This window comes from Rutidosis leptorrhynchoides, chromosome 9 (assembly GCF_046630445.1).
Source record: "Rutidosis leptorrhynchoides isolate AG116_Rl617_1_P2 chromosome 9, CSIRO_AGI_Rlap_v1, whole genome shotgun sequence".
Lineage (NCBI taxonomy): Eukaryota > Viridiplantae > Streptophyta > Magnoliopsida > Asterales > Asteraceae > Rutidosis > Rutidosis leptorrhynchoides.
The window spans coordinates 168,578,572-168,591,724 of record NC_092341.1 but is presented as its reverse complement, the minus strand read 5'-3'; positions in this window follow the sequence as shown (position 1 = coordinate 168,591,724).

Here is a 13,153-nt window from a genome sequence, read left to right as displayed (position 1 = left end):
CTAAAATCACTAATTTTATGTGTTCTTGAGATTTTTGAGTTATAAAGTTGTTAATTAGTGTCTATGGCTCATTGTGATGTCGTGTATGTAATTTGTATACTCGATTCGTTGTTTTTGGTGTAACTAGTTCAATATGAAAATTACTTGCTAAATCCTTGATTTTGGATGATCAAATGTTGTTAGATTGTTAAAGTGCATGTTTTAAAAGTGTTACTAGTATCATTAGCTTCGTTTTGATGTATAGGTTGATTAAGGAAACTCCAAGAACATGATTAGTAATTTTGTGAACTTGGATTAGGGTTTGATAAGCTTTAGATGAACTTTTGATGCACCAAATGCTATGAAATATTGTAGATAAGAATTTTGTTGCAATGTGTGTATGATTACCTTCGAAACGGCATATCATACATGTAAATTGGTTGCCCGAATCATAAAATGCATTTGATGAACTTGAAACTTTGAAAATGGATTCGTAATGATCACTTGACGGAAAATCGGTTATTGAAATTGATGTTTTTGTTTGATGAAACGTGTTTAGTTGTTTTCCTTGTCAAATTACCTTTCCGACGATATATAGTATGCATTTTGGATGTTTTCGGTTCATAAAATAGGTTAATTTGAGTTTTGGTTCGTGACTTGGTCTTTTTCTGCAAACTGCATGTTTCCCAGGTATTGCGCGCCGCGCATATACCCGCGCGCCGCGCAAAATTAGAAATCCCAGATGTTTGCCTTCGTGGTTAAGTTCTGACCAGGATTTACACTTGGGTGCGCGCCGCGCAACCCTTTGCGCGCCGCACATATGCCCAGCTCATTTTAGTTTTTATTTTTCCTTTCACAAAATGTTTCCCGCTTAACCGTAACTCCGATTAACATGAAACTTGGCCATTCTGCTCATAAATGATTTCTCATCATGAGAAAATTGTCGGACACCCGATCCGACCCCGTTGACTTTGACTTTGACCAAGTTTGACTTTTAGTCAAACTTAACCAAACAATTATACGATCGTTCTAACATGCTTAGTTACTTGTATCGTGCATGAAACTTGACTAATTGATTCACATGCTACATAATCGAGTCGTAACGAGCCATAGGACTAATTGAACATCTTTGACCGTTTGTGTTTACCGTTATTGATACAACCTATATGATTAGGTCAAGACTAGCGTTGTCTTTGCACGCGTTTACTTGTTGAAGTACTTTATTAACTCTTGCACTCAAGGTGAGATCATAGTCCCACTTTTACTCTTTTTGAACTTATATTGGGATGAGAAAACATAAACGATTCTTTTGAACTAAGTGAACACAAGAACGGGAAAACAAACATTCTACATACGAGTTTAGAACAAAAATCCTCAATTTGATTATCATTAGTTACACTTGCCGGGTGTAAGCGAGAACTTATGTTATATGGCCATATGGGTTGACAACCCTCATCTTTGACGGTTCGCTACCGTCTACGGATGAAATATATTTTCGAGAATGAGTGTTTGTTCTAGCACTAAGTGATGGGGTATACAATGGAAGGAATGTTAAGCTTTGATAATTGGGTGCTCGTGAAACAAACTTTTGGAATGTATTACTATTATTTCATTGATGCAAATCTTGTGGTTCACTTGTACTTACTTACTTAAACCTATGATTTCACCAACGTTTTCGTTGACAGATTTCTATGTTTTCCTCAGGTCTTGCACGATATGTGAAACATGCTTCCGCTTACTATTTGATACTTGCATCCGATGTCGAGTATACATGCATTTCATGGAGCGTCTTTTGACTTTACTTTAAACCGTGTCGCCTAGATTTCAATCGTATCTATAACGTTGTAACTTAACTTTTGGTTGAACAATTCTTGTAAACTTGAAACAATCTTTATTTTGAAATGAAGGCGACATATTTTGGTCAAACGTTATCTTAAAGACTTATAATCAGGTAATGGGACCCACGTAGCCGACGCCGTCACTTGACGATTTGTCGGGGTCGCTACAATGTAATTGTAAGCATTTTTGTTAAGTAGAAGTATTTTGATAAGTGTCTTGAAGTCTTTCAAAAGTGTATGAATACATATTAAAACACTACATGTATATACATTTTAACTGAGTCGTTAAGTCATCGTTAGTCGTTACATGTAAATGTTGTTTTGAAACCTTTAGGTTAACGATCTTGTTAAATGTTGTTAACCCAATGTTTATAATATCAAAAGAGATTTTAAATTATTATATTATCATGATATTATGATGTACGAATATATCTTAATATGATATATATACATTAAATGTCGTTACAACGATAATCGTTACATATATGTCTCGTTTCAAAATCATTAAGTTAGTAGTCTTGTTTTTACATATGTAGTTCATTGTTAATATACTTAATGATATGTTTACTTATCATAATATCATGTTAACTATATATATAACCATATATATGTCATCATATAGTTTTTACAAGTTTTAACGTTCGTGAATCACCGGTCAACTTGGGTAGTCAATTGTCTATATGAAACCTATTTCAATTAATCAAGTCTTAACAAGTTTGATTGCTTAATATGTTGGAAACATTTAATCATGTAAATATCAATCTCAATTAATATATATAAACATGGAAAAGTTCGGGTCACTACAGTACCTACCCGTTAAATAAATTTCGTCCCGAAATTTTAAGCTGTTGAAGGTGTTGACGAATCTTCTGGAAAGAGATGCGGGTATTTCTTCTTCATCTGATCTTCACGCTCCCAGGTGAACTCGGGTCCTCTACGAGCATTCCATCGAACCTTAACAATTGGTATCTTGTTTTGCTTAAGTCTTTTAACCTCACGATCCATTATTTCGACGGGTTCTTCGATGAATTGAAGTTTTTCGTTGATTTGGATTTCATCTAACGGAATAGTGAGATCTTCTTTAGCAAAACATTTCTTCAAATTTGAGACGTGGAAAGTGTTATGTACAGCCGCGAGTTGTTGAGGTAACTCAAGTCGGTAAGCTACTGGTCCGACACGATCAATAATCTTGAATGGTCCAATATACCTTGGATTTAATTTCCCTCGTTTACCAAATCGAACAACGCCTTTCCAAGGTGCAACTTTAAGCATGACCATCTCTCCAATTTCAAATTCTATATCTTTTCTTTTAATGTCAGCGTAGCTCTTTTGTCGACTTTGGGCGGTTTTCAACCGTTGTTGAATTTGGATGATCTTCTCGGTAGTTTCTTGTATAATCTCCGGACCCGTAATCTGTCTATCCCCCACTTCACTCCAACAAATCGGAGACCTGCACTTTCTACCATAAAGTGCTTCAAACGGCGCCATCTCAATGCTTGAATGGTAGCTGTTGTTGTAGAAAAATTCTGCTAATGGTAGATGTCGATCCCAACTGTTTCCGAAATCAATAACACATGCTCGTAGCATGTCTTCAAGCGTTTGTATCGTCCTTTCGCTCTGCCCATTAGTTTGTGGATGATAGGCAGTACTCATGTCTAGACGAGTTCCTAATGCTTGCTGTAATGTCTGCCAGAATCTTGAAATAAATATGCCATCCCTATCAGAGATAATAGAGATTGGTATTCCATGTCTGGAGATGACTTCCTTCAAATACAGTCGTGCTAACTTCTCCATCTTGTCATCTTCTCTTATTGGCAGGAAGTGTGCTGATTTGGTGAGACGATCAACTATTACCCAAATAGTATCAAAACCACTTGCAGTCCTTGGCAATTTAGTGATGAAATCCATGGTAATGTTTTCCCATTTCCATTCTGGGATTTCGGGTTGTTGAAGTAGACCTGATGGTTTCTGATGCTCAGCTTTGACCTTAGAACACGTCAAACATTCTCCTACGTATTTAGCAACATCGGCTTTCATACCCGGCCACCAAAAATGTTTCTTGAGATCCTTGTACATCTTCCCCGTTCCAGGATGTATTGAGTATCTGGTTTTATGAGCTTCTCTAAGTACCATTTCTCTCATATCTCCAAATTTTGGTACCCAAATCCTTTCAGTCCTATACCGGGTTCCGTCTTCCCGAATATTAAGATGCTTCTCCGATCCTTTGGGTATTTCATCCTTTAAATTTCCCTCTTTTAAAACTCCTTGTTGCGCCTCCTTTATTTGAGTAGTAAGGTTATTATGAATCATTATATTCATAGATTTTACTCGAATGGGTTCTCTGTCCTTCCTGCTCAAGGCATCGGCTACCACATTTGCCTTCCCCGGGTGGTAACGAATCTCAAAGTCGTAATCATTCAACAATTCAATCCACCTACGCTACCTCATATTCAGTTGTTTCTGATTAAATATGTGTTGAAGACTTTTGTGGTCGGTATATATAATACTTTTGACCCCATATAAGTAGTGCCTCCAAGTCTTTAATGCAAAAACAACCGCGCCTAATTCCAAATCATGCGTCGTATAATTTTGTTCGTGAATCTTCAATTGTCTAGACGCATAAGCAATCACCTTCATTCGTTGCATTAATACACAACCGAGACCTTGCTTTGATGCGTCACAATAAATCACAAAATCATCATTCCCTTCAGGCAATGACAATATAGGTGCCGTAGTTAGCTTTTTCTTCAATAACTGAAACGCTTTCTCTTGTTCATCATTCCATTCAAATTTCTTCCCTTTATGCGTTAATGCAGTCAAGGGTTTTGCTATTCTGGAAAAGTCTTGGATGAACCTTCTGTAGTAACCAGCTAGTCCTAAAAACTGGCGTATGTGTTTCGGAGTTTTCGGGGTTTCCCACTTTTCAACAGTTTCTATCTTTGCCGGATCCACCTTAATACCTTCTTTGTTCACTATGTGACCGAGGAATTGAACTTCTTCCAACCAAAATGCACACTTTGAAAACTTAGCGTACAATTCTTCCTTCCTCAATACTTCTAACACCTTTCTCAAATGTTCACCGTGTTCTTGGTCATTCTTTGAGTAAATAAGTATGTCATCAATGAAAACAATGACAAACTTGTCAAGGTATGGTCCACACACTCGGTTCATAAGGTCCATGAACACAGCTGGTGCATTAGTTAAACCAAATGGCATGACCATAAACTCGTAATGACCGTAACGTGTTCTGAAAGCAGTCTTTGGAATATCATCTTCTTTCACCCGCATTTGATGATACCCGGAACGTAAGTCAATCTTTGAATAAACAGACGAGCCTTGTAGTTGATCAAATAAGTCATCGATTCTCGGTAATGGGTAGCGGTTCTTGATGGTAAGTTTGTTCAACTCTCGGTAGTCGATACACAACCTGAATGTACCATCTTTCTTCTTGACAAACAAAACAGGAGCTCCCCACGGTGATGTGCTTGGTCGAATGAAACCACGCTCTAAAAGTTCTTGTAATTGGCTTTGTAGTTCTTTCATCTCGCTGGGTGCGAGTCTGTAAGGAGCACGAGCTATTGGTGCAGCTCCTGGTACAAGATCTATTTGAAATTCAACGGATCGATGTGGGGGTAATCCCGGTAATTCTTTCGGAAATACATCGGGAAATTCTTTTGCGACGGGAACATCATTGATGCTCTTTTCTTCAGTTTGTACTTTCTCGACGTGTGCTAGAACAGCATAGCAACCTTTTCTTATTAGTTTTTGTGCCTTCAAATTACTAATAAGATGTAGCTTCGTGTTGCCCTTTTCTCCGTGCACCATTAAGGGTTTTCCTTTTTCTCGTATAATGCGAATTGCATTTTTGTAACAAACGATCTCCGCTTTCACTTCTTTCAACCAGTCCATACCGATTATCACATCAAAACTCCCTAACTCTACTGGTATCAAATCAATCTTAAATGTTTCGCTAACCAGTTTAATTTCTCGATTCCGACATATATTATCTGCTGAAATTAATTTACCATTTGCTAATTCGAGTAAAAATTTACTATCCAAAGGCGTCAATGGACAACTTAATTTAGCACAAAAATCTCTACTCATATAGCTTCTATCCGCACCCGAATCAAATAAAACGTAAGCAGATTTATTGTCAATAAGAAACGTACCAGTAACAAGCTCCGGGTCTTCCTGTGCCTCTGCCACATTAATATTGAAAACTCTTCCGCGGCCTTGTCCATTCGTGTTCTCCTGGTTCGGGCAATTTCTAATAATGTGGCCCGGTTTTCCACATTTATAACAAACTACATTGGCATAACTTGCTCCGACACTACTTGCTCCGCCATTACTCGTTCCGACACCATTTGTTCCTTTCGTTCTGTTAACCCCTGGTCCGTAGACATCACACTTTGCCGCGCTATGACCATTTCTTTTACACTTGTTGCAAAATTTGGTGCAGAACCCCGAGTGATACTTTTCACACCTTTGGCATAGCGGCTTCTGATTGTTGTTGTTGTTGCGGTTATTATTGTTGTTAAGATGATTGTTGTGGTTGCTGTTGTTGTTGTTGTTGTTGTTGGGCCGTTTGTTGTAGTTGCGATTGATGTTGCGATTGTTAGGATAGTTGTTGCGATTATTGTTATAATTGCTGTTGTTGTTGTATTGGTGATTCTTATCACCGTTTTCCTCCCACTTTCTTTTGACTTGCTTCACATTGGCCTCTTCAGCAGTCTGTTCTTTAATTCTTTCTTCAATCTGGTTCACTAGTTTGTGAGCCATTCTACATGCCTGTTGTATGGAGGCGGGCTCGTGTGAACTTATATCTTCTTGGATTCTTTCCGGTAATCCTTTCACAAACGCGTCGATCTTCTCTTCCTCATCTTCGAATGCTCCCGGACACAATAGGCACAATTCTGTGAATCGTCTTTCGTACGTGGTAATATCAAATCCTTGGGTTCGTAACCCTCTAAGTTCTGTCTTGAGCTTATTGACCTCGGTTCTGGGACGGTACTTCTCGTTCATCAAGTGCTTGAATGCTGACCACGGTAGTGCGTACGCATCGTCTTGTCCCACTTGCTCTAGATAGGTATTCCACCATGTTAACGCAGAACCTGTGAAGGTATGCGTAGCGTACTTTACTTTGTCCTCTTCAGTACACTTACTTATGGCAAACACCGATTCGACCTTCTCGGTCCACCGTTTCAATCCGATCGGTCCTTCGGTTCCATCAAATTCCAAAGGTTTGCAGGCAGTGAATTCTTTGTAGGTGCATCCTACACGATTTCCTGTACTGCTAGATCCAAGGTTATTGTTGGTATGTAGCGCAGCCTGTACTGCGGCTATGTTTGAAGCTAGAAAAGTACGGAATTCCTCTTCATTCATATTCACGGTGTGTCGAGTAGTCGGTGCCATTTCCTTCAAAATAGTTAAATGGAACAAGTTAATCATACAGAATATTAAGAGTAGTTAATAGTATTTCGTAGCATAATATGAACTCATTTATAAAAGCTTTTTCTTCATATTAGCGTTTTATAAGTTTAAATTCGGGTAGTACCTACCCGTTAAGTTCATACTTAGTAGCTAATATACAATTCAACTACTACAATTCTATATGAAAAACTGATTATAATAATATTTCGCGTTCAAACTTTTATACAATATTTTACAAACTTACAATACCGCTTATTTTACATAAAGCATGAAATATAGCACACAATAACTTTGATACAAGATAGTTGTGAAGATAATTCTAGCTAGTACACAAGTCGTTCAGCAAAGGCAATAAAGACACGTAATTCATACGTCCAGAAACAAGTCATGCATTCTGGTTTTACTAGGACTACTTCCCATCCTTGGTCTTGTGCAACATAACCGTTATGGCCATTGATAAGACAGCGTGTTGTAACGTCGTCAAAGGGACGAGGGTTACGTAATGTCCAACAGTCCCGTAATAATCTAAAAACCTCATTTCTTACCCCAATTACCGACTCCGTCACTTGTGGAAACGTTTTGTTTAATAGTTGTAGCCCGATGTTCTTGTTCTCACTTTGGTGAGAAGCGAACATTACTAATCCGTAAGCATAACATGCTTCTTTATGTTGCATGTTAGCCGCTTTTTCTAAATCACGAAGTCCAATATTCGGATATATTGAGTCAAAATAATTTCTTAACCCGTTGCGTAAAATAGCATTTGGGTTCCCCGCAATATATGCGTCAAAGTAAACACATCGTAACTTATGGGTTTCCCAATGTGATATCCCCCATCTTTCAAACGAAAGTCTCTTATAAACCAAGACATTCTTGGAACGTTCTTCGAATGTCTTACAAACTGATCTCGCCTTAAATAGTTGTGCCGAGGAATTCTGGCCGACTCTAGACAAGATTTCATCAATCATGTCTCCGGGTAGGTCTCTTAAAATATTGGGTTGTCTATCCATTTTGTGTTTTTAAACTGTAAAATAGACAAGAGTTAGATTCATAAAAAAATACTTATTAATACAAGCAATTTTTACATATATCATAAAGCATAAGAACACTATATTACATATATTACACCACACGAATACAACTATCTTATTCCGACTCGGTCATTTCTTCTTCTTCGGTTTTGGTTCGTTTTGCCAAGTTTCTAGGGATATATGATGTTCCCCTAATACGAGTCGTCGTTGTCCACATTGGTTTAGAAAAACCTGGTGGTTTAGAGGTTCCCGGGTCATTGTTACAACTTAAGAACTTCAGGGGTTGACGATACATATAAAGTTCATCGGGGTTGGAATTAGATTTCTCTATTTTTATGCCCTTTCCCTTATTATTTTCTTTTGCCTTTTTAAATTCAGTTGGGGTAATTTCTATAACATCATTGGAATTCTCGTCGGAATCCGATTCATCGGAGAATTGGTAATCCTCCCAATATTTTGCTTCCTTGGCGGAAACACCATTGACCATAATTACCCTTGGTCGGTTGGTTGAGGATTCTCTTTTACTTAACCGTTTTATTATTTCCCCCACCGGTTCCGATTCTTCTTCCGGTTCCGATTCTTCGTCCGGTTCCGATTCTTCTTTCGGTTCCGACTCTTCTTCCGGTTCCTCTTCGGGAACTTGTGAATCAGTCCACGAATAATTCCAATTTACATTTGACTCTTTATTATTATTAGGTGAGTCAATGGGACTTGTTCTAGAGGTAGACATCTATCACATAATATCAAACACGTTAAGAGATTAATATATCACATAATATTCATATGTTAAAAATATATAGTTTCCAACAAAAATGTTAAGCAATCATTTTTAAAGAAAACACGGTCGAAGTCCAGTATCACTAATGCATCCTAACAAACTCGATAAGACACACTAATGCAAATTTTCTGGTTCTCTAAGACCAACGCTCGGATACCAACTGAAATGTCCCGTTCTTATTGATTAAAAACGTTCCATATTAATTGATTTCGTTGCGAGGTTTTGACCTCTATATGAGACATTTTTCAAAGACTGCATTCATTTTTAAAACATACCGTAACCTTTATTTCATAAATAAAGGTTTAAAAAGCTTTACGTAGATTATCAAATAATGATAATCTAAAATATCCTGTTTACACACGACCATTACATAATGGTTTACAATACAAATATGTTACATCGAAATTAGTTTCTTGAATGCAGTTTTTACACAATATCATACAAACATGGACTCCAAATCTTGTCCTTATTTTAGTATGCAACAGTGGAAGCTCTTAGTATTCACCTGAGAATAAACATGCTTTAAACGTCAACAAAAATGTTGCTGCGTTATAGGTTTAACCTATATATATCAAATCGTAACAATAGACCACAAGATTTCATATTTCAATACACATCCCATACATAGAGATAAAAATCATTCATATGGTGAACACCTGGTAACCGACAATAACAAGATGCATATATAAGAATATCCCCATCATTCCGGGACACCCTTCGGATATGATATAAATTTCGAAGTACTAAAGCATCTGGTACTTTGGATGAGGTTTGTTAGGCCCAATAGATCTATCTTTAGGATTCGCGTCAATTAGGGTGTCTGTTCCCTAATTCTTAGATTACCAGACTTAATAAAAAGGGGCATATTCGATTTCGATAATTCAACCATAGAATGTAGTTTCACGTACTTGTGTCTATTTTGTAAATCATTTATAAAACCTGCATGTATTCTCATCCCAAAAATATTAGATTTTAAAAGTGGGACTATAACTCACTTTCACAGATTTTTACTTCGTCGGGAAGTAAGACTTGGCCACTGGTTGATTCACGAACCTATAACAATATATACATATATATCAAAGTATGTTCAAAATATATTTACAACACTTTTAATATATTTTGATGTTTTAAGTTTATTAAGTCAGCTGTCCTCGTTAGTAACCTACAACTAGTTGTCCACAGTTAGATGTACAGAAATAAATCGATAAATATTATCTTGAATCAATCCACGACCCAGTGTATACGTATCTCAGTATTGATCACAACTCAAACTATATATATTTTGGAATCAACCTCAACCCTGTATAGCTAACTCCAACATTCACATATAGAGTGTCTATGGTTGTTCCGAAATATATATAGATGTGTCGACATGATAGGTCGAAACATTGTATACGTGTCTATGGTATCTCAAGATTACATAATATACAATACAAGTTGATTAAGTTATGGTTGGAATAGATTTGTTACCAATTTTCACGTAGCTAAAATGAGAAAAATTATCCAATCTTGTTTTACCCATAACTTCTTCATTTTAAATCCGTTTTGAGTGAATCAAATTGCTATGGTTTCATATTGAACTATATTTTATGAATCTAAACAGAAAAAGTATAGGTTTATAGTCGGAAAAATAAGTTACAAGTCATTTTTGTAAAGGTAGTCATTTCAGTCGAAAGAACGACGTCTAGATGACCATTTTAGAAAACATACTTCCACTTTGAGTTTAACCATAATTTTTTGGATATAGTTTCATGTTCATAATAAAAATCATTTTCTCAGAATAACAACTTTTAAATCAAAGTTTATCATAGTTTTTAATTAACTAACCCAAAACAGCCCGCGGTGTTACTACGACGGCGTAAATTCGGTTTTACGGTGTTTTTCGTGTTTCCAGGTTTTAAATCATTAAGTTAGCATATCATATAGATATAGAACATGTGTTTAGTTGATTTTAAAAGTCAAGTTAGAAGGATTAACTTTTGTTTGCGAACAAGTTTAGAATTAACTAAACTATGTTCTAGTGATTACAAGTTTAAACCTTCGAATAAGATAGCTTTATATGTATGAATCGAATGATGTTATGAACATCATTACTACCTTAATTTCCTTGGATAAACCTACTGGAAAAGAGAAAAATGGATCTAGCTTCAATGGATCCTTGGATGGCTCGAAGTTCTTGAAGCAGAATCATGACACGAAAACAAGTTCAAGTAAGATCATCACTTGAAATAAGATTGTTATAGTTATAGAAATTGAACCAAAGTTTGAATATGATTATTACCTTGTATTAGAATGATAACCTACTGTAAGAAACAAAGATTTCTTGAGGTTGGATGATCACCTTACAAGATTGGAAGTGAGCTAGCAAACTTGAAAGTATTCTTGATTTTATGAAACTAGAACTTTTGGAATTTATGAAGAACACTTAGAACTTGAAGATAGAACTTGAGAGAGATCAATTAGATGAAGAAAATTGAAGAATGAAAGTGTTTGTAGGTGTTTTTGGTCGTTGGTGTATGGATTAGATATAAAGGATATGTAATTTTGTTTTCATGTAAATAAGTCATGAATGATTACTCATATTTTTGTAATTTTATGAGATATTTCATGCTAGTTGCCAAATGATGGTTCCCACATGTGTTAGGTGACTCACATGGGCTGCTAAGAGCTGATCATTGGAGTGTATATACCAATAGTACATACATCTAAAAGCTGTGTATTGTACGAGTACGAATACGGGTGCATACGAGTAGAATTGTTGATGAAACTGAACGAGGATGTAATTGTAAGCATTTTTGTTAAGTAGAAGTATTTTGATAAGTGTCTTGAAGTCTTTCAAAAGTGTATGAATACATATTAAAACACTACATGTATATACATTTTAACTGAGTCGTTAAGTCATCGTTAGTCGTTACATGTAAATGTTGTTTTGAAACCTTTAGGTTAACGATCTTGTTAAATGTTGTTAACCCAATGTTTATAATATCAAAAGAGATTTTAAATTATTATATTATCATAATATTATGATGTACGAATATATCTTAATATGATATATATACATTAAATGTCGTTACAACGATAATCGTTACATATATGTCTCGTTTCAAAATCATTAAGTTAGTAGTCTTGTTTTTACATATGTAGTTCATTGTTAATATACTTAATGATATGTTTACTTATCATAATATCATGTTAACTATATATATAACCATATATATGTCATCATATAGTTTTTACAAGTTTTAACGTTCGTGAATCACCGGTCAACTTGGGTAGTCAATTGTCTATATGAAACCTATTTCAATTAATCAAGTCTTAACAAGTTTGATTGCTTAATATGTTGGAAACATTTAATCATGTAAATATCAATCTCAATTAATATATATAAACATGGAAAAGTTCGGGTCACTACACGATAGATCTATCAACAGGATTCGCGTCTACAATGCCGAATGTAAATGGTAGTTACCAAGCTATTAGGGAAAAATATGCAAAGTGGTACAACTCAACGTAGAATATGTTTTTAGTACTTGTGTCCATTTCGTAAAACAGTTATAAAACAGTGCATGTATTCTTAGCCCAAAAATATATATAAAAAGGGAGTAATGAAACTCACAATACTGTATTTCATAGCAATTATGTATATGACAGCACTGAACAAGTGCAGGGTTTGTCTCGGATTCACGAACCTATATTAAGTATATATATTTATATGTTGGTCAATATCTGTCTAACAATTTAGGTCAAGTCGTAGTGTATCACAATCCTAATGCTCGAGACCGATATGCAAAAGTCAACAAAAGTCAACTTGACCCAAAATGACTTCCAAGATCTATACATGTTTAGTATATAACTTATATATAGTCATTTTATATATTTAAATATATTTATCAGATCTTATTATACTAAATAATACAAGTAATTTATTAATAAATAAAAATTTATATTTAAATTCATATATGATAAAAATATACTTTTATATATATCTCAAGTAATAAAATTTATAAAATTCACTTAATATCATAAAAATATGGTGGTATGTATTATTAATGTAATTATATTACGTGTGGTAAAAATATCTTTGTACGCATATTTATTTG